This window comes from Nyctibius grandis, chromosome 5 (assembly GCF_013368605.1).
Source record: "Nyctibius grandis isolate bNycGra1 chromosome 5, bNycGra1.pri, whole genome shotgun sequence".
Taxonomy (NCBI): Eukaryota; Metazoa; Chordata; class Aves; order Nyctibiiformes; family Nyctibiidae; genus Nyctibius; species Nyctibius grandis.
The window spans coordinates 861,164-882,061 of NC_090662.1; the positions used below are offsets into that span (position 1 = coordinate 861,164).

The window sequence follows — 20,898 nt, forward strand, 5'->3', positions numbered from 1 at the left end:
CAGAGGAAGGCACGAACGGTATGAAGGAGGTGAACAGACAGTTACTTACAGCTTCTTACAAACCCAAGAATGGGGACAGCTCGCAAAGTTATCACGCGGCCAACTCAAAACCAGGCAGAATGAAACACTAATTATGTTCTGCATGGGAAGAAGAAACCCTGTGGAACTTATTGCCATAGATGGTTATGGAGACCTAAAGTTCAACTGAACTCAAAAACTCAGCTGCTTACACCAGTTCATACACAGCAGGTTTAGGAAGGACCCTGAGATGGTTTGCAGCCACTGCTGTTTCAGAAAAGTCACTCACCTTGGTGACTGTCAGGAAGTGGGAGTGCCTACCCTCCATCTATCCTGTTCTAAACTTCCCCCAAGGACATCGTTAGCAGGAGCAGGTATCACAGAATCAACCAGGTTGGAAGAGCCCTCTGGGATCATCGAGTCCAACCATTGCCCTGACACCACCATGGCAACTAGACCAGGGCACTAAGTGCCATGGCCAGGCTTTTCTTAAACCCCTCCAGAGATGGGGACTCCACCACCTCCCTGGGCAGCCCCTGCCAATGGCTAATGACCCTTGCTGAGAAGAAATGCTTCCTAATGGCCAACCTGACCCTCCCCTGGCCAAGCTTGAGGCTGTGTCCTCTTGTCCTGTTGGTAGTTGCCCGGGAGAAGAGGCTGACTCCCACTTCACAAGGGAGGGTCCTGAGCCAGCTGGCCCTCAAAGATGACTGTCAAGTTTCCAGACTGGGCTACATGGTTATTTCCGACTACTTTTTATTTCTGTAAATCTCACTGGCATAGATGACTACAAATGTCTGGGTACCATCCACACGCTCTAGCTCCTACATCACTTCCAGAACAATTTTCACAGAATCATAGAATAGTTTGGCTTGGAAGGGACCTTCAAAGGCCACCTAGTCCAACCCCCCTGCAAGGAGCAGGGACATCTTCAGCTAGATCAGGTTGCTCAGAGCCCCGTCCAACCTGACCTTGAATGTTTCTAGGGATGGGGCATCTACCACCTCTTCGGACAACCTGTGCCGGTGTTTCATCACCCTCAGCGCAAAAAAATTATTCCTTATATTTAGTATGAATCTACCCTCAATTTTCACCAGTTTCAAGCCATCAGGTCTGACGTGCAACATAAATACAACCAGCTCCATAAGCAGTAGCACCTTTATTTACAGCTCACTTAACACCTGCACTTTTCTGCAACAGAACTTAGGGTCTCCTCCTTCTTTTAGGAGCTTTAAGAATGCCTTTAATTCATAAGCTGTTCCCCCTGGGAAACCTTGCTTTGAGTAAAAATCTTTGTAGCATTAATAAAGCTTTTTCTGCCTGAATTACTGACAGGAAAATGATCAAGTCAGCCAGCTCCACGGCCGGCACCAGGAACAATCACGGCGCTCCCCCAGGCAGCCAGGCCACCTCCAAACAGTCCCAAGGCAGTGAATCCCCAATGCAATTACATGCTGCATGAAAGGGCAGTTCCTCTTGCTTGCTTTAAACTGTCTGCTTGATAACTTGGTTGGATGCTTCCCATTTCTCACCTTAGGACAACCTGTGAGTAATCACAGCCTTTCACTACCCCAATGAGAAGACGTACTGCTGTGTCATCTCTGTATGGTTACTTCTTGGAACAACCCCAAGCAGTTCCCACAAGTACAGATAGCCACCAGAAAGAAAGAAGTTCCACCTTCTTCCCATCAATTACGTGCATTAAATTAGAGGTCAAGTTTTGAGAAGCACTTACCAGTTAAACCTGGTTTTAAGGAGTAACCTGACCAACATAATACCATGACCAGACTGCAGACTCAACAGCAGCAGAGGAACTGAGCTTCTCAGCTCTGCACCTCATCAGCAGGACCATCCCAGTGACACCACAGCTCCCTCCAGGTAGTAAATATGAAGAACAACCTCACTAGCAACCACCAGAACACATAATAAAGCATTACAAAGCACGCCGTCGTTACTGAGCTTAAAAAGGAAAGGTAGATGTGCATACCTTCAGTAGAAGTTATTTCAAATGTGAAATCTTCTCCGCGGACAGAGAAACATTTGGGTTACAGTTCCTGGAATATACCCAGCTTCAGAAAATTATTTTCATCCAGTGTGAATTCTTTCTCAAGCTTCCTATCCTGGAAAATATTTTTAAAAGTTACAATTAACCAAAGGTAACTGAGGGCTGAAGATTTGTTTCCTAAACAAACTTTCACATAACGTTTCAGCTAGAAGAAAAATTTGAGCAAGACTATAGGCAACTAACACTCTTTGCAAAGCCACCACCACGCCAGACATCCTCCTTTCAGTTACCCCCCTCTCTGTAGCGCTGGGCAAACACGAACCTTCACCCCAAGCTGTGACAACGCGGGGGTTAACAGCCCCTTCCCTCCGTAGCCCTCGGACTCAGCTGGGAGACTTGTACCTCATTCAAGAACATGTGTTTGTTTTCTTGACATCACTTCAAAAGAAAGTTGGAGGTTGTCAAGGAAACCCAGGGGTCATTTTCACTTGTTCCAAGAATAACTGCAGCAACAATACACGCGTTTCACGTTCGGGCTGGGGCCCCCGTCACCTTATGGAGGCAGCCAGGCACTCGCCTCCAGAGCGGAGCTCGCAGCGGTTACGGAAGGTGATGCACCCAAGGGAAGCAGGCAGGAGAACTAAGCTTGGCTTAGCCCGCCGGGCTCCCCCCACAGCTGACAGAGCTGGGTTTTAACCAAGCCTCTCCCCAAATCCAGGTCTTCCTTTTGCACTGCGGGGTTATGAGCAAACAGCAAATACCAGCCATCAGTCACAGAATCCCAGAATCACTGAGGTTGGAAGAGCCCTCTGGGATCATCGAGTCCAACCATCGCCCTGACACCACCATGGCAACTAGACCAGGGCACTAAGTGCCATGGCCAGGCTTTTCTTAAACCCCTCCAGAGATGGTGACTCCACCACCTCCCTGGGCAGCCCCTTCCAGTGTCTAATGACCCTTGCTGAGAAGAAATGCTTCCTAATGGCCAACCTGACCCTCCCCTGGCGAAGCTTGAGGCTGTGTCCTCTTGTCCTGTTGCTTGTTGCCTGGGAGAAGAGGCCGACTTCCACTTCATTACAACCTCCCTTCAGGTACTTGTAAACTGCACTAAGGTCACCTCTGAGCCTCCTCTTCTCCAGGCTAAACACCCCCAGCTCCCTCAGCCGTTCCTCAGAGGTCAGACCCTCCAGACCATTCACCAGCTTGTAGGTATAGACCCTCTCATCTCAAGAGGCTACAAAACATTTCCCTTTCCCCACTCTCCCTGGAATTCACCTTCTGCCCTAACAGTAAGAGCAGACAGCCTGCTCCTCTCTACCTGAATGCCGATGTCTGTTCCCAGCCTCTGCAATTCACTTCTCAGACTTCACTCACACACTCTTTAACAGCAAACAGCAGTTAAAACACATCCTTCATAAATTCAGGTGCAGAGCGACTGTAAATTTATTTTCCTCTCCCTCTGGACATTTGCAAAACGATATGCAAATCATGAGATACATGAAATGATACTGGTAATTATAGATGTAACTGAGACCAGTTACTATTTTAAACCGTTGGCCAAGCACTGTGAATGTCTTTCAGAGGAGCTGACCTGTCCACAAGAACAGCATGTTGTGCTCACAGAATCAACCAGGTCGGAAGAGCCCTCTGGGATCATCGAGTCCAACCATTGCCCTGACACCACCATGGCAACTAGACCAGGGCACTAAGTGCCATGTCCAGGCTTTCCTTAAACCCCTCCAGAGATGGTGACTCCACCACCTCCCTGGGCAGCCCCTTCCAATGGCTAATGACCCTTGCTGAGAAGAAATGCTTCCTAATGTCCAACCTGAACCTCCCCTGGCCAAGCTTGAGGCTGTGTCCTCTTGTCCTGTCGCTGGTTGCCTGGGAGAAGAGGCCGACTCCCACCCCGCTCCAACCTCCCTTCAGGTAGTTGTAGACTGCACTAAGGTCACCTCTGAGCCTCCTCTTCTCCAGGCTAAACACCCCCAGCTCCCTCAGCCGTTCCTCGCAGCTCAGACCCTCCAGACCCTTCCCCAGCTTGGTCGCCCTCCTCTGCACTCGCTCTGTGGTGACAGAGCTTGCGTGAAATCTTTTCACAACTGTTCGGTACAACGCAGGATGAATGCGAAGTCATTGTGGTTTCTTGAGTCAGACAAAGTCCGTGGAAGGCCCGTCCACAAGGTCAACCATAACCAGGTAACCCGAAGAGAGCTGGAGATTATCTAGTGCGGTTATTTATGGTAACAAGCTGCCAAAAGGCACCAGAGCTGTGGCTGAGAAGGAAGTCAAGGACAGTGTTTTATTGTCAGACTGGGAAGAAGCTGGAGTCTCCAATAAATCACTCGCAGAAGTACAGAAGGCCCCAAATACCATCCTACTGTTTCTTACCCAGCACTAATAACAACAGACGTGTCACACTGCAGCCCAGTGATGCACAAGGCAGGGGACAGTGTAATTTCAACCAGTTTTTCTTCTACTGCCAACACAGCGTGCTGCTCTTTCGCACTCCCAAGCTGATACTTTAAGTCAGCTACAATCCATTTTAAGAATCTGTCAAACCACTCAGTAACTAACCAAGCTGAGGAAAGTTGCCAGTTTAATACATAACACCACGCTGTTACCTCACAACAATTTACATTTTCAGTATTTTTATCACCAAGATCTTCCCAAGAAATGTGATAATTTGGGTTATCAAGAGTTTTGGACTGCACAACTTCAGTTGCCAAAAAAAGGGCCCAACTTTCCAGAAGAGTTAAGTAAAAACCTTCCAAAATTCAGAGCACTCTATAATGTCTCAAATCATCCATGACAAAGTCTGCAGACACATCTGAAAGTCTTCCTCCTGTGACTGCTGGAGAAAGGAGGCAGAAAGCCATCATCCTGGACCCAGTTCATATCCAAAAAGGCACAAGATGCTCTTGAAAATCACCCTTCATAGACTCCAGAATGGTTTGGGTTGGAAGGGACTTTAAAGCCCATCCAGTTCCAACCCCCTGCCACGGGCAGGGACACCTTCCACCACACCAGGTTGCTCCAAGCCCCATCCAACCTGGCCTTGAACACTGCCAGGGAGGGGGCAGTCACAGCTACTCTGGGCAGCCTGGGCCAGGCTCTCACCACCCTCACACCAAAGAATTTCTCCCTCAGATCTCATCTCAATCTCCCCTCTCGCAGTTTAAAACCGTTCCCCCTCGTCCTGTCACTCCATGCCCTTGTTAAAAGCCCCTCTCCAGCTTTCCTGCAGCCCCTTCAGGCACTGGAAGGCTGCTATAATCCCTGTTTATCTAACCTCTTGTTCTAGAAAAACAAAATAAGCCCGTACACTATTCTATTCTGAACAAAAATTGATGCAAACTCAACCAAGAAATAAATCAATGCACGAGCTTAACTGCACTTCAGTACCATAATCAAACCCAACGGTTGTTCAACTAGTGCAAAGCTCCACGATGGGACCCCCCTGACTGGCAGAGCAGCCTCCCTGTCCCCCCTCACACCCCGCAGTGCTGCTTCTCAGAGAGACCAGAGAAAGGGCAGGTGAAATTACAACAAACCTCACTCCACGGTTAAGTACAGTCACTAGCACTCTGCCAGGTACACACACAGTGTTACAGCTGGTAAGGAAAAGCAAGCAGATTAAACGCATCCTACTTAAAAAGAATTCAAATTTTTAGTTTTAATACACAAAATCCACAATGAATTAAGAACTAACACTTGTTCATATTCTGCCAGCACACCATACAAAACTTCTTGCTACAAAAACAAAAATCCCAGGCAGCCCAAGGCTGACAACATCTACTTCTAGAAGACACACAAATATATAAAAATACTACCTAAAACTTATCATGCTGCTGACTCAAGGCACAAAAAGAATCCATTTCAATAAAAACACAGTTATAAGAACATGGCACACAAGGCAGGCTGGAAGTAACTGCAATAAAACCTGGAAGTACTGAAGCTTCTGTACATCTCACCGCAATCTCTCCTGTATCTTCCACACGTCAGGCCTTGCTGCCAGGAGCGGTCAGGGTCTCCTCACCTCAATTTTCACCTTTCCCATCATTTGCAAAAAAACAGGGCTGTCAGTGGTTTCCATCTATTTCACAGAATCCCAGAATCAATGAGGTTGGAAGAGCCCTCTGGGATCATCGAGTCCAACCATTGCCCTGACACCACCATGGCAACTAGACCAGGGCACTAAGTGCCATGGCCAGGCTTTTCTTAAACCCCTCCAGAGATGGTGACTCCACCACCTCCCTGGGCAGCCCCTTCCAATGGCTAATGACCCTTGCTGAGAAGAAATGCTTCCTCATGGCCAACCTGACCCTCCCCTGGCCAAGCTTGAGGCTGTGTCCTCTTGTCCTAGCGCTGGTTGCCTGGGAGAAGAGGTCGACTCCCACTTCACTACAACCTCCCTTCAGGTAGTTGTAGACTGCAATAAGGTCACCTCTGAGCCTCCTCTTCTCCAGGCTAAACACCCCCAGCTCCCTCAGCCGTTCCTCGCAGCTCAGACCCTCCAGACCCTTCCCCAGCTTGGTCGCCCAACGTACTGTTAGTTTTCAAGATTCTTCACTCTCCCCCAGAAGCGCACTTACGGGGTACAGCACGTGCTAATTCAGTGATCAAACCTGCAACTGAAAGGAAACGAGCCTCACTGGACACACCACAAACCGACAAGCGCTGCCTGGAAAGGTGCTTCCCGTTACTGCTCGAATGAACTGCTGTGAACAGCATTCCTCCAAAACAAAGTCAAAAACTCCTCAGAGTAAAAAAACACACCACACTGTTTACACCTCTAGAATATCACGCCTGTTCTTGCTTGGTTTTATTTCTAAGGATTGAACAGAAAGATGCAAGAATGTCTTATTTAATTCTATACAAGCATTTTAGGATGCCACCTGAACTGATGGTCCCATGTAAGATACATGCATAGTACTGAAATCACAAAAATGCCGTAAAGAACACGCACAGAAATCATGTTGCAGACACGATAAAAGAGAAACACGCTCTTTCCAGAAGCCTTACTTCTAAGGTGTGTCAGCTGTGCATGTGGCAAGAGCAACGCTCCCCCTCTACACGGCTCTGGTGAGGCCACATCTGGAGTAACAGTGTGCAGTTCTGGGCTCCCCCCCAGTTCAAGAAAGACCAGGAGCTACTGGAGAGAGTCCAGTGGAGGGTACGGAGATGGTCAGAGGGCTGGAGCATCTCTGCTGCGAGGAGAGGCTGAGGGAGCTGGGGCTGTTCAGCTGGAGAAGAGCAGACTGAGGGGGGATCTTATCAGTGCTCACAGATACCTCAGGGGTGGGTGTCAAGGGGATGGGGCCAGACTCTTCTCAGTGGTGCCCAGCGACAGGACAAGGGGCAACGGGCACAAACTGAAACATGGGAAGTTCCATCTGAATGTGAGGAGGAACTTCTTTGGTGTGAGGGTGCCAGAGCCCTGGCACAGGCTGCCCAGGGAGGGGGGAGTCTCCTTCTCTGGAGATATTCAAACCTGCCTGGACGTGACCCTGTGCGACGTGCTCTGGGTGACCCTGCTTGGGCAGGGGTTGGGCTGGATGATCTCCAGAGGTGCCTCCCAACCCTTGACCATTCTGTGATTCTGTGAACGCTCCTTCCGAAACGGGTGAAGCTGCAAGCACGGCTCCTGATGCACACTACCACTTAACATCAACTTAACGAGTTGTTTTAAAAAGGAGCTTCCCAATTATACCGATGACTATTTGCATGCTGTTTTCTCTGAAATTCAACTTGCATGACAAGAGCTCTGAGAACGCTTCTTTTTGTACTACCAGGGAAACAACTTTGCAGAGTAAACGGAAAAAGTGGCTGGTTCCAAACCCTCCAAGAAGGCTTTGGCAGCCCGCTGCTGACAAGCAGCACACTCCTAGGCCCCGGGTCCATGGGAAAGCTGGGAGGAAAAAGACACCAAAAAAAAAAAGTGCCCTGTGAAGTTGTTTGGTAGCTATTAAGAGAGTCACTGGCTAACCAGCCAGAAGAAACGTGTCTGGCGAGCTCCGACAGTAACATGTTTTGCACCAACAAAAAGGCTACAGATCTCCTGGGCACCCTTCCACAGGAGCCTAACTTGCCAGAAGGAATCAGCAATAAAATTTACCAACTAAAAAGATGCCTGGTCTCATTTTTGCTTCATCCCGTTCTTTTAGTATCATTTATTTTAAAAAGCCTTTCCCAATTTAAAAAGATCACTGCATTAACATCACCCACACACCACGGGACAGCTCTTAAGAGGAACAATTGCCCGGTGACCACAAAGTCTCCCTTCCTAAAGGAACTCTTCAGATCACCCAAATGGGTATTTCAGGTCAAGGGGGAGAGGATGGTGGGGACAGGGATACTGGGGGAGTTTCCATTTTGCTTGCAACTCAAACTGAGCCAGGACCACGGCTGGCGAGCGGAGGGTAAAGGTTTGCTGTGTCCCCCCGGGGGTCCTGAACACACCGAGTTTGTACAGAAACTTGACCTTTTTCCTTGAGCATTCACAGCCTTCTTTAAGGCTCTTTCCCACTTGCTTCCAGCAGTATTTTAAACCACGTTCTCCTGCTGGAAGCAGGTTCTGTTTAGAAATGTTTGTAACATCTCAGAGAATCATTTCAAAGCATCTGTGCCAGGCTGCACAGCCACAGAGCCAGGAGAGCCAGGGCTGCCCCGCCGGCACGCCGTGCGTTGCCTTAGGGAGGCTGAGAAAGGTGCCGAGCCCAGACCTCACCCAACACCACACAACATCCTCCACCACCTCACACCACAGGGCTGACACGCAGCCTGTGCACCACTACTGCTATGTGTAGCTGCCAAAGCGTCCACCACCACCCCAGACAAACAGCACGTCCATTAGAAGGTGCTTCTGGGTGAAGGGTCCGTCCTGCTTAGTCCCATTTTCAACATTCACTCAAGTTCCCCATGAGCCAACAATGTGCCCTTGGGGCCAGGAAGGCCAGTGGTGTCCTGGGGCGTGTGAGGAAGAGTGTGGGCAGCAGGTCGAGGGAGGTTCTCCTGCCCCTCTACACGGCCCTGGTGAGGCCACACCTGGAGTAACTGTGTGCAGTTCTGGGCCCCCCAGTTCAAGACAGACCAGGAGCTACTGGAGAGAGTCCAGTGGAGGGTACGGAGATGGTCAGAGGGCTGGAGCATCTCTGCTGCGAGGAGAGGCTGAGGGAGCTGGGGCTGTTCAGCTGGAGAAGAGCAGACTGAGGGGGGATCTTATCAATGCTCACAGATACCTCAGGGGGGGTGTCAAGGGGATGGGGCCAGACTCTTCTCAGTGGTGCCCAGCGACAGGACAAGGGGCAACGGGCACAAGCTGAAACATGGGAAGTTCCATCTGAACATGAGGAGGAACTTCTTTGGTGTGAGGGTGGCAGAGCCCTGGCACAGGCTGCCCAGGGAGGGGGGGAGTCTCCTTCTCTGGAGATATTCAAACCTGCCTGGATGTGACCCTGTGCAACGTGCTGTGGGTGACCCTGCTTGGGCAGGGGTTGGGCTGGATGATCTCCAGAGGTGCCTTCCAACCCTTAACCATTCTGTGATTCTCATTTTCTTCACTTTCATTCTGATGGTCAAGGCACATTCAGGCAGAAAACACAATTCCTCTTTTTCTGGGAAGAGGATTTCCCATCTGCAGTAGTTTGAAAGAAAATCAGCAAGTGTATGGACTAGCACAGAACCAATCCATTAAGCATTGTCCAAAACTGAAACTGGTACTAAATTAACTGGCAAAGGACAGCATGGCTAAAGCTAACTCTGCAAGAGCCAGAAAATATAAAGGAGAAACCCCATCAACTCCACTCTGCCGTACTGGGATGTCTGGAACTGGCACGTACCCGCCCGGGATGCACCACAAGAATGATTCAGGCCGTTTTGAACAAGCAGATATAAGTAAAGACGTTTTATGGGCTGTGGCGTGTCCCACGGGACTGGATGCACTGGGCAGATGGGAAGGATCACCTCCCCTGACCTGCTGACAACACTCTGCACATTGCAGCCCAGAAGGCTGCTGGTCACTTTTGCAGCAAGGGAACATCGCTGGCTCCTGGCCAGCCCTGTGTCCACCAAGACCCCAAGGTCACCCACTGCAGAGCTGCTTTCCAGCTGCTCAGCCCCAGCCCGCACTGGTACACGGGGTTATCCCTCCCCAGAACAGGGCTTGGCATTTCCCTTGGCTGAACTTCATGAGGCTGCTACTGGCCCATTTCTCCAGCCTGTTGAGGTCCCTCTGGATGGCAGCCCAGGTCTATCAAGCACTCCTCCCCACTGTGTCACACAGTGCATCCCAGACGGGCTTCATTTCATCCTTCCAGAAGATACGCTCTTATTTCATAGAATCACAGACTGGTTTGGGTTGGAAGGGACCTTAAAGCTCATCCAGTCCCAACCCCCTGCCACGGGCAGGGACACCTTCCACCAGACCACGTTGCTCCCAGCCCCATCCAACCTGCCCTTGAACACTGCCAGGGAGGGGGCAGCCACAGCTGCTCTGGGCAACCTGGGCCAGGCTCTCACCACCCTCACACCAAAGAATTTCTTCCTCAGATCTCATCTCAGTCTCCCCTCTCTCAGTTTAAAACCGTTCCCCCTCGTCCTGTCACTCCAGGCCCTTGTCAAAAGCCCCTCTCCAGCCTTCCTGAGAGTGGAAACAAGGAAAGAGTTGTTAGTGAATCTGTTCAAAACAACTGAAAAATATCCTCCAGGCACACTAACAATCTCTGAAAGAATTTTCTCCAGCTCCTACTGACCACCAGCTGATGTGTTTGAAGGGATTTTAGCCTGGTCAGACTGATGGAAACCTTGATGATGTTTTAACCTACACTGCTTAGAGCACGAATTAGGTGTTAGCCTCTTCTGAAAGCATTTTAATGCCTCAAGTTCTCTCCTGCTGCTGAGGCCCTGAGCACTATCACACCACTTTGGTTTCTTGAGCGTTTAACTGCTGTGACCTGGCAGAAGACAACTGCTTGAAATACACAAGACTACCTGTGTTACAGGATTTGGTATCACGCTACTTCCAACCTTCTCGTACTGAAGCATCAAAGCTGTGCTGCTGCTTTGCACACCCACACCCCAGGCTGCCACCCCTCCAAACCCCACCGCCTGTCCCCAGTACAAGGTTACTGGCTGTTACTTGTTGCCTGTAACTGCCTCTGAAGTTCATCATTGCCAACACCTCCAGTCCTGCCTCCTCTTCCAGCTCCATGACCCCATCACTGCCAACTGAACTTCTCCCACCACTGAGTACAGCCAGAAGCCTGTTACGGCCGGAGATGGCACTGTACAGGACCAGCCCCGTTCCAGCAGAGCTTGGATCCACCACCACACCTTGCTATTGAAGTACATCCACAATACAGGTAAGAGATGACTTACAGCTGTCTGCTCTTCTTCGGGTTCACAGAATCACAAAATGGTTAAGGTTGGAAGGAACCTCTGGAGATATCTACTTCAACCCCCTGCCAAAGCAGGGTCACTCAGAGCACGTTGCACAGGGTCGTGTCCAGGCAGGTTTTGAATATCTCCAGAGGTTCAAACTGCTCAGAATCTACATTTCAGTCTGTCAGGGGAAGCAAATCACGAGCTACTCAACTTCTAGAGCTCACTCTCAATCTCCTTAGGATCCTACTTCAGACTCTTTAGGAATGCACTTAGTGCTTGTTTCCAAGACAAAACAACGCTGATAAAAAATTTCCTCATTCATCTTATAACACAGCCTAGATTACATCAGATCTGTACTGATTCCTCTTACACTCACACAAAGCATGGAGAAACCCCCCCCCCAGAGAACAGGAAAAGCTTGCTACGTAAATAAATACTATAGATCAAGAAGAGAGATTTTTTTTCAGATTATTATAAAATTATACCTGAGAGGTCTGTGGTTCTCCAGCCAAACTAAAGCAGTACTGGGGATCTCCTGACGTATCTAATCTATCTCTGACCTCCGAGGAACGGCTGAGGGAGCTGGGGGTGTTTAGCCTGGAGAAGAGGAGGCTCAGAGGTGACCTTAGTGCAGTCTACAACTACCTGAAGGGAGGGTGTAGCGGGTGGGAGTTGGCCTCTTCTCCCAGGCAACCAGCGCTAGGACAAGAGGACACAGCCTCAAGCTTGGCCAGGGGAGGGTCAGGTTGGCCATTAGGAAGCATTTCTTCTCAGCAAGGGTCATTAGCCATTGGAAGGGGCTGCCCAGGGAGGTGGTGGAGTCCCCATCTCTGGAGGGGTTTAAGAAAAGCCTGGCCATGGCACTTAGTGCCCTGGTCTAGTTGCCATGGTGGTGTCAGGACAATGGTTGGACTCGATGATCCCTGAGGGCTCTTCCAACCTGGCTGATTCTGTATTCTGTAATAAGCACTGGAGCTGTTGAAGCCCACCGCTACCTGGAGAACTGCCTTTCAGGCAGTCACGTATCTCCTTCCTACCAGCTACACACTTCTGCTGGGAAGTAGCTGTCCAGCCACGAGAAGGCAAAATAAAAAATAGAAAGTTAATGCAGGAAATACAGGATGCCTCTTCACCAACCTTCTACTTCTTTCTAGCCCACCTCATCTGTCATTTGGAAGGACTTAAGACCTCATTAATACGCACTGCTCTGAATTCACACTGGTATCACGTCCACCCTTGGTCGTCATCTTTGACGGTAACAAAAAAGCCAACCTTCCTACAGAGGAGCTCTCTCACCTTAAAGAATGTTTTTCTCTTTGGAAACCTACTTGCAGACACCCTTTGAAAGCCAAGTCTTGGCAAGCTTTATGTTAGTCCCTTCCCAAGCATGAGTGTCACATCAACCCAACAACAAAAATAGACGTTATGGAGCGTTATCTGACGTGCTCCACATGCTTTCACAAGCAATGCTAACATGGGCAGGCATTATTTTAGTACGGTCTGTTGCAAGCTATAAAGCCCAAAGCATAAGGGTAAAACAGCAAGACACAAATCTGTCTTCTACAGGTATACAGAGCTTTAATCTCAACATCTAGGCAAATCTGTTCCAACCTTAGTGCCACACTGAAAGCATAGCTTAATACTACAAGGAAAGACTAAGCACAAAGCCATGAGAAAAACAGAAATCAAGGTTTGGGTTATAGCCTGTGAAATAAATAACAGGTTCACACAGCAAACCAAAGTAGGCCCTAGGTGCAAGAATGCAATTTTACAAGCAGTAGCTGCAGCATGTTAAAGAACTACGATGAAATGAGCAGCTGTCCTCAATACAGCAGCCCGAGTGCAAACCAGCCTCCTCTATTCCCAAATCAAGATCACACAATGAGCCCATCCTTGCTCGCAGCAGCTAGCTGTAGGTTTAGTGAAAACAAAGCCAAGGGACATTATCTGTGCAGGGTTCTCTACGAAACTCTGCAAGAGGCATTGCTGCAGTTTCAGGACACCTTTAGAAGTTGCAGGACATGAATAAAACAACTATTTTAACATCAGAATTTTACATAAATATATTCTCACTCATCACTATTCCCTTTGTTCCCGTCCCTCACTCATTTGCCCGATTCTCTTTTCATAAACTCTGAATAAAAGGCAAAGCAGGATAGACCAGAGCCCTCAGATGCAATGATGGTCCCAGCAGCTGTCCACACACACCCCAGTTAGCATGTCCCACTGGACATCAAACTCTTATGATCTCAGCAATTTCAGCCAAGCTCTGACTGCACATGTACACATCAAAGTCTCAAGAACATAAAACACAGAAATGAATTATAATCTTTATTCCCTCCTATAACTGAGCATACAAAATTATAAATTGTCTCTATTGTACTCAGCTAGCTTTGTAGTTAGCTGTCATCATAGTATCGGGATAACTTCAATACTTAAAACCTGTGAGAACTAGTATTTCATACCATGTTTCAGTTTTAGTAAAAAAATGGACTTAGTTTATCATCATTTTATTACTTCATCTGCCCTCCACCTCCTCAGTGCCTCATAACCTTCAGAGGTGAACAGTCAAACAGTCAGAAGCTTCTGTTTTGTACAGGTGAAGGATGGATCTCTGGGAACATAAAAAAAAGAATAAACAACCAGAGGATTTTGCCTGCAGGCGGCCAGCAAAGCTCTGTCTGAATGGCAGAATGGCTTGTCAAGGTCTTCTGGAGCAGAAGCAGTTTCCTCCAGTGAGCACACCCCTGAACACCAGCGTGTGCATCTGCTTCTGCCTTCCAAGCTTCAGCTACTTCAAACTGGGAAGGACAGATGATCGTCCTGCCAAACACGGGCAAACACCTCCTGAACAACACGAGTCACATCTCCCAGCTGAAATTTTTCACACTACATCAACCTGGTACCCCAAGCCCACCATAGAATTAAGCAGAGGCCACAATACATTTTATTAATGGCCTTTTCAGGAAAGATTCAGTATCTGGATTTTCATGTTTCAGAACTCCTGAACCCAGCACTGTATACTCGGCCACAGTGACACTTAGAAGAGTGGTTAGAAAGCGGCCCTGCGGAAAGAGCCCTGGGGGTGCTGATGGACAGGCGGCTGAACGTGAGCCAGCAGTGTGCCCAGGTGGCCAAGAAGGCCAGTGACATCCTGGCCTCTCTTAGGAATAGTGTAGCCAGCCGGTCTGGGGAAGGGATCGTCCCTCTGTACTGGGCACTGGTGAGGGGCACCTTGAATCCTGTGTCCAGTTCTGGGCCCCGCACTGCAAGAGAGATGTTGAGGTGTTGGAGCGAGTGCAGAGGAGGGCGACCAAGCTGGGGAAGGGTCTGGAGGGTCTGAGCTGCGAGGAACGGCTGAGGGAGCTGGGGGTGTTTAGCCTGGAGAAGAGGAGGCTCAGAGGTGACCTTAGTGCAGTCTACAACTACCTGAAGGGAGGTTGTAGCGGGGTGGGAGTTGGCCTCTTCTCCCAGGCAACCAGCGCTAGGACAAGAGGACACAGCCTCAAGCTTGGCCAGGGGAGGGTCAGGTTGGACATCAGGAAGCATTTCTTCTCAGCAAGGGTCATTAGCCATTGGAAGGGGCTGCCCAGGGAGGTGGTGGAGTCCCCATCTGTGGAGGGGTTTAAGAAAAGCCTGGCCATGGCACTTAGTGCCCTGGTCTAGTTGCCATGGTGGTGTCAGGGCAATGGTTGGACTCGATGACCCCAGAGGGCTCTTCCAACCTCATTGATTCTGGGATTCTGTGAGATACACTTATAATTCTCAGATAAAATTTATTCTTAACCAAAATAGTATCTCACCAGTTAGCCAAGATTTCCTCTTCTGAGCCAGCGACATGAATTTCTTCATTTTTTGTTAACATCCAACTGACAAATGAAAGAGACATCTACGTTTACATTCCTTGGACACAAACAGTAAATCCCAAGTACTGCAGCAGAGAGTCTGGTACACCAGCACAGTAAGAGCTTGTGTTGGGCTTGGTTTTTTTTTTTTGTTTTTAATAAAAAACTGCTGCAGGCACAAAATGATGAAGGCCTGTCTGTTGTACAAATATGCACACAAAATTAGGAGCTACTTCTAATTATTCTATGCCTCTGAAGTTCCCTAATAAAGAGATGATATCAAGAAGTACTCAGTTTTGATGATCAACTTTATCCTCATCTAGTATCTAGTTAAACAGCCTTCTAATTGACGCCTTACCCCATGCTAAGGACAAAATTTGCACAGCTTCTTTATTTAAATGTTACATTTTTAATTAAATTCAACACACCCAGACACTGAAGAAACTGCAGTGCTTCAGAACAGGCAGGAAAAAGCTAGCTAGAAAAATATACCAAACGCAGGGAACATAATTGCACAAAGGAGGTCTTTTTTTTTTCCTACATCAGTCAAAAGCATATGGAGCTCAACACACACCAAAGAATTAAACTCCACAGCCTACCAGCTTCATGTTATCTATAAGGGCAGAGTTATCTCAAATTTTTTAACTTGTACTTCACTCTATCACTAATAATTGAAGGAGATTAATAGTCAAGAATCTTTAGTTAGTACTCCCTGTTTACGCAGCTCTACAGTCCGTCTGCCCCACCGAAGCAGGCAGCAGCAGCACCTACAAGGAACCCCGGGAGGATTTCTGTGCTTCATTTAAAGATTAACCTTTAAGTGTAAGATTTGCAACTAGATTTGAATATTAAAAGTTAACACACAATCACTGTTAAAACGAGCAAAGCAAAATCATGGGGGTTTTTTAAGTGTCGATTTACATCCCTCGCAGGACTCCTCAGACACTCCTCACTCACTTCCACTGCTCGCATTAAACAACAGGACTTTGATGCTACTCAGACTGTTTACTACATGTTGTTTAACCAACAAATCTCAGACTGTCAGTGAAGCTGCAGCGTTTGCAAACTAAGATTTCCTGTTGCACTTCACAAGAAGATCAAGAGCTGCACGCTTCAGATACACCTATTTTATCAGTAGCGTGATGTCCTCAAATGAGAAAAACAACTGCTTACGTTCCTTTAGTGGTCCTTTATACAAGTTCAAAGCTTCAGAACTGCATTTGTGCCTGTATCTATGCTTTTTGCACGCTAAAAACTACCAGAACGTTCTGACGTTGCGCTGTTCTACCAACCAAACTCATGGAAAGGGGGCAAAATATTGCGTTGTCACAACTGTAACAAGTCAGTGCCTTAAACCAGGGTTTTAAACAACATACGCATTTTAACTTCCTTAATCCTTAAGAGCCCTGGGGGTGCTGATGGACAGGCGGCTGAACGTGAGCCAGCAGTGTGCCCAGGTGGCCAAGAAGGCCAGTGACATCCTGGCCTCTCTTAGGAATAGTGTAGCCAGCCGGTCTGGGGAAGGGATCGTCCCTCTGTACTGGGCACTGGTGAGGCCGCACCTTGAATCCTGTGTCCAGTTCTGGGCCCCGCACTGCAAGAGAGATGTTGAGGTGTTGGAGCGAGTGCAGAGGAGGGCGACCAAGCTGGGGAAGGGTCTGGAGGGTCTGAGCTGCGAGGAGCGGCTGAGGGAGCTGGGGGTGTTTAGCCTGGAGAAGAGGAGGCTCAGAGGTGACCTTAGTGCAGGCTACAACTACCTGAAGGGAGGTTGTAGCACAGTGGGAGTCGGCCTCTTCTCCCAGGCAACCAGCGCTAGGACAAGAGGACACAGCCTCAAGCTTGGCCAGGGGAGGGTCAGGTTGGACATTAGGAAGCATTTCTTCTCAGCAAGGGTCATTAGCCATTGGAAGGGGCTGCCCAGGGAGGTGGTGGAGTCACCATCTCTGGAGGGGTTTAAGAAAAGCCTGGCCATGGCACTTAGTGCCCTGGTCTAGTTGCCATGGTGGTGTCAGGGCAATGGTTGGACCCGATGATCCCAGAGGGCTCTTCCAACCTCATTGATTCTGTGAAAAAATCTTTCAGGAAATCATATAGACACCTTCCACACAAAGTTTACGTAGTTCTACAGTTAAAATAAACACTAAGACACCTCGGAAGAAAAATCTCACCTCTGACAATGGACCGCCAGCCCATTTTCCCTGCGTGGCACCACAACCTCTATCTATGGGCTACGCTTCATTTCTTGAAAGGAAAAGAGTCATTTGGAAATCTCAGACCCACCCTTTGCAGTTCAACAGGCTTTACCTGGACAAATAAACATTAAAGCTCAGGTTGCTCCTGAAATCACAAAGCTGAATTATGCGCTGATGTCAGGTCACACTTTGCCACGTATTTAAACCTGCACTGCTGAAAATAAAATTGTTTTCCTTTTCCACGCAGTATTAGCAGAAGAAAGTTTTAGCTGAGTCACTCCCCCAAACTGGATCACAACGTAGCTGCACAAACGCTTGTGCAGCAAGGAAGGAGGGTGGAGAAGTGATGAAAATGGGTATGAGCAGCAAGAAGAGGACAGCTTTTCGGCAGTAGTGTCAGCTTAAATGCATGTCAAACTACGGCTTTAAGCACAAATCCTAAGAAGCAGTTCACATTGTAACTAAATGGCCTTAATCATGACCAAAACTAGGGATAAAACCCACAGATTCTGTGACAGAAAAGGTGAAGATTTCAAATGTCTGAAGAGGATGACATTTATTTGGCAGGGGGTTGGAACTGGATGATATTTAAGGTCCCTTCCAACCCAAACCATTCTGTGATTCTATTTTTCCAAGCTTAATAAAGAATTCTAGGGATTGTATAAACTTTGGGAAAAGAAATTAACATCGACCTTGCACAAAAGACCATCAGTAAGTACTCTTGGTCTCTATAAATACCTCAGAGAATGCAAAGTACGATAGCTGCAGGAACAGGGTATCATCTTAGTGATCACCTCTGACTATCGTAAAACCTCGTATTCAAGATTCCCTGGTGTTGCAACTCAATATTCAGTTACAGGGAGTCTCCATACGATATTGATTTGCATATAACACTCAAAGTCTATTTGAGTAACAATTCCCAAGTCAGAAATTCAGTTTCAAGCTACAAGCAACAGAACTGTCTGCCCCGCTGTAGCACAGACACGCATTCTCTGTGGTGCCAAGAGAGCTCGCCACCATAAATTTCATAAGAACACCCACCACCTCAATGGCTTAGTGCCCTGGTCTAGTTGCCATGGTGGTGTCAGGGCAATGGTTGGACTCGATGAGCCCAGAGGGCTCTTCCAACCTCATTGATTCTGGGCCTCGCAAGCAACTCTGCTTGAGTGAAGTATCTTCCAGTTAATTTACAACCTGACTTCTCAAACTATGAAGATTACAGAAGACTATCAAGCTCTTCTGAAGATGAGTTTTTTTGCTTTCTACAAATTCTGAAAGTAAGGCGTGTTTTTATTCTCAGCTGTAAAACACTACAGTGACATTTTAAAGAATGTTCTTGTTGCTTCTACATCTGAACAGCACGATAAAGCACCACATTAAGAGGTGCCCCTCCCAATTTAGCAAGCTGGTACATTTACATGTGCAGGACGATGCTGTACAGAGACACCAGCTCAAGTTTCGCAAGCAGAGAAGGCCCATCGGGCGGGCACGGAGGTGGAGGGGATGGAACGGGCCTCCTTCCAGCCCTACAGCTCATGCAGAGCTCTCCGTGTCATGCTCAGTCGCATGGTACAGACATAACCACGGGAGCCTGAGCTCTCTTTCCCTCCACTGCTTCATCACAGAATCAATGAGGTTGGAAGAGCCCTCTGGGATCATCGAGTCCAACCATTGCCCTGACACCACCATGGCAACTAGACCAGGGCACTAAGTGCCATGGCCAGGCTTTTCTTAAACCCCTCCAGAGATGGGGACTCCACCACCTCCCTGGGCAGCCCCTTCCAATGGCTAATGACCCTTGCTGAGAAGAAATGCTTCCTAATGGCCAACCTGACCCTCCCCTGGCCAAGCTTGAGGCTGTGTCCTCTTGTCCTAGCGCTGGTTGCCTGGGAGAAGAGGTCGACTCCCACTTCACTACAACCTCCCTTCAGGTAGTTGTAGACTATGTAACAGTCCAAGCAAGAACAAAGAAGTGGTCAGGGCAAGGGAAGCATCCTGGGTTTCCAGTAAGAAATACCATCAGAGAGAACCAGCTTGTGGTGTTCAGTCCCTGATGGCAGGCAGCACCCACGGCCTCAGAACTAGGTACAGAAAAAACAAGATGGGACTACAGGACTGTAAGGAGGGTCTTCTCCCAATCCCACCAGTATACTCCACAGTACATTACGGTGGTGTTCAGCATTACGCATAAACAAATACATTCCCCTCTTATTTAACAGGTAAAACACCCACATTAACTCTTGGCCTAATCGACATTAGGTTCAGGTTGGACATTAGGAAGCATTTCTTCTCAGCAAGGGTCATTAGTCATTGGAAGGGGCTGCCCAGGGAGGTGGTGGAGTCACCATCTCTGGAGGGGTTTAAGAAAAGCCTGGCCATGGCACTTAGTGCCCTGGTCTAGTTGCCATGGTGGTGTCAGGGCAATGGTTGGACTCGATGATCCCAGAGGGCTCTTCCAACCTCAGTGATTCGGGGATTCTGTGACATCCCTGACATCAAGCTTGACAAGTCACATACACGCCAAAAATTGTGAACAGGAAACACATTCAGAATTCCACACATCATCGGCCTTTCCCTTGCTTTTTTTAAATACAGCAGATTATCCAGTATGGTTTTTATCTTCTCTGCCCTCCTGTTTTCTTTAATCACATACCTCAACGTTGTCTCCAACACTAACACGCATAATATTTTGCTATTTTCAGGTACAGCATCCATTCCAATAATTATACTTTCAATGTTATTTTGGCTTATTACTTCACACACTGAGGTGACTTTTCACAGACCTTCCAGCAACACCACTTGGTCTTCCCCCATCTCTTCCCCATCAGGCAGCTGGAGTTTAAAGCAGTCGTATTTGAGGTGTTTGGAGCGAGTGCAGAGGAGGGCGACCAAGCTGGGGAAGGGTCTGGAGGGTCTGAGCTGCGAGGAACGGCTGAGGGAGCTGGGGGTGTTTAGCCTGGAGAAGAGGAGGCTCAGGGGTGACCTTATTGCAGTCTACAACTACCTGAAGGGAGGTTGTAGCGGGGTGGGAGTCGGCCTCTTCTCCCAGGCAACCAGCAACAGGACAAGAGGACACAGCCTCAAGCTTGGCCAGGGGAGGGTCAGGTTGGACATGAGGAAGCATTTCTTCTCAGCAAGGGTCATTAGCCATTGGAAGGGGCTGCCCAGGGAGGTGGTGGAGTCACCATCTCGGGAGGGGTTTCAGAAAAGCCTGGCCATGGCACTTAGTGCCCTGGTCTAGTTGCCATGGTGGTGTCAGGGCAATGGTTGGACTCGATGAGCCCAGAGGGCTCTTCCAACCTCATTGATTCTGTGATTCTGTGATACTGTGAGGGTGGTGAGACCCTGGCCCAGGTTGCCCAGAGAAGCTGTGGCTGCCCCCTCCCTGGCAGTGTTCAAGGCCAGGTTGGATGGGGCTGGGAGCAACCTGGTCTGGTGGAAGGTGTCCCTGCCC

At 48.6% G+C, this 20,898-nt stretch overlaps 1 protein-coding gene across 6 annotated transcripts in view; it reads right to left on the minus strand.

Annotated features, from left to right (window-relative positions):
* PPP6R2 (protein phosphatase 6 regulatory subunit 2) overlaps nucleotides 1–20,898 on the minus strand; it is a 96,367-nt gene that overhangs the window by 67,442 nt on the left and 8,027 nt on the right. For 5 of the 6 annotated variants that reach the window (XM_068401668.1, XM_068401663.1, XM_068401665.1 and 2 more), the window contains one exon: nucleotides 2,006–2,138. The gene's annotated coding sequence lies outside the window, so the exon portion shown is untranslated. Of the gene's footprint in view, nucleotides 1–2,005; nucleotides 2,139–3,341; nucleotides 3,411–20,898 lie in introns of those variants that run through there. The other variant, XM_068401666.1, reaches the window with a different exon arrangement.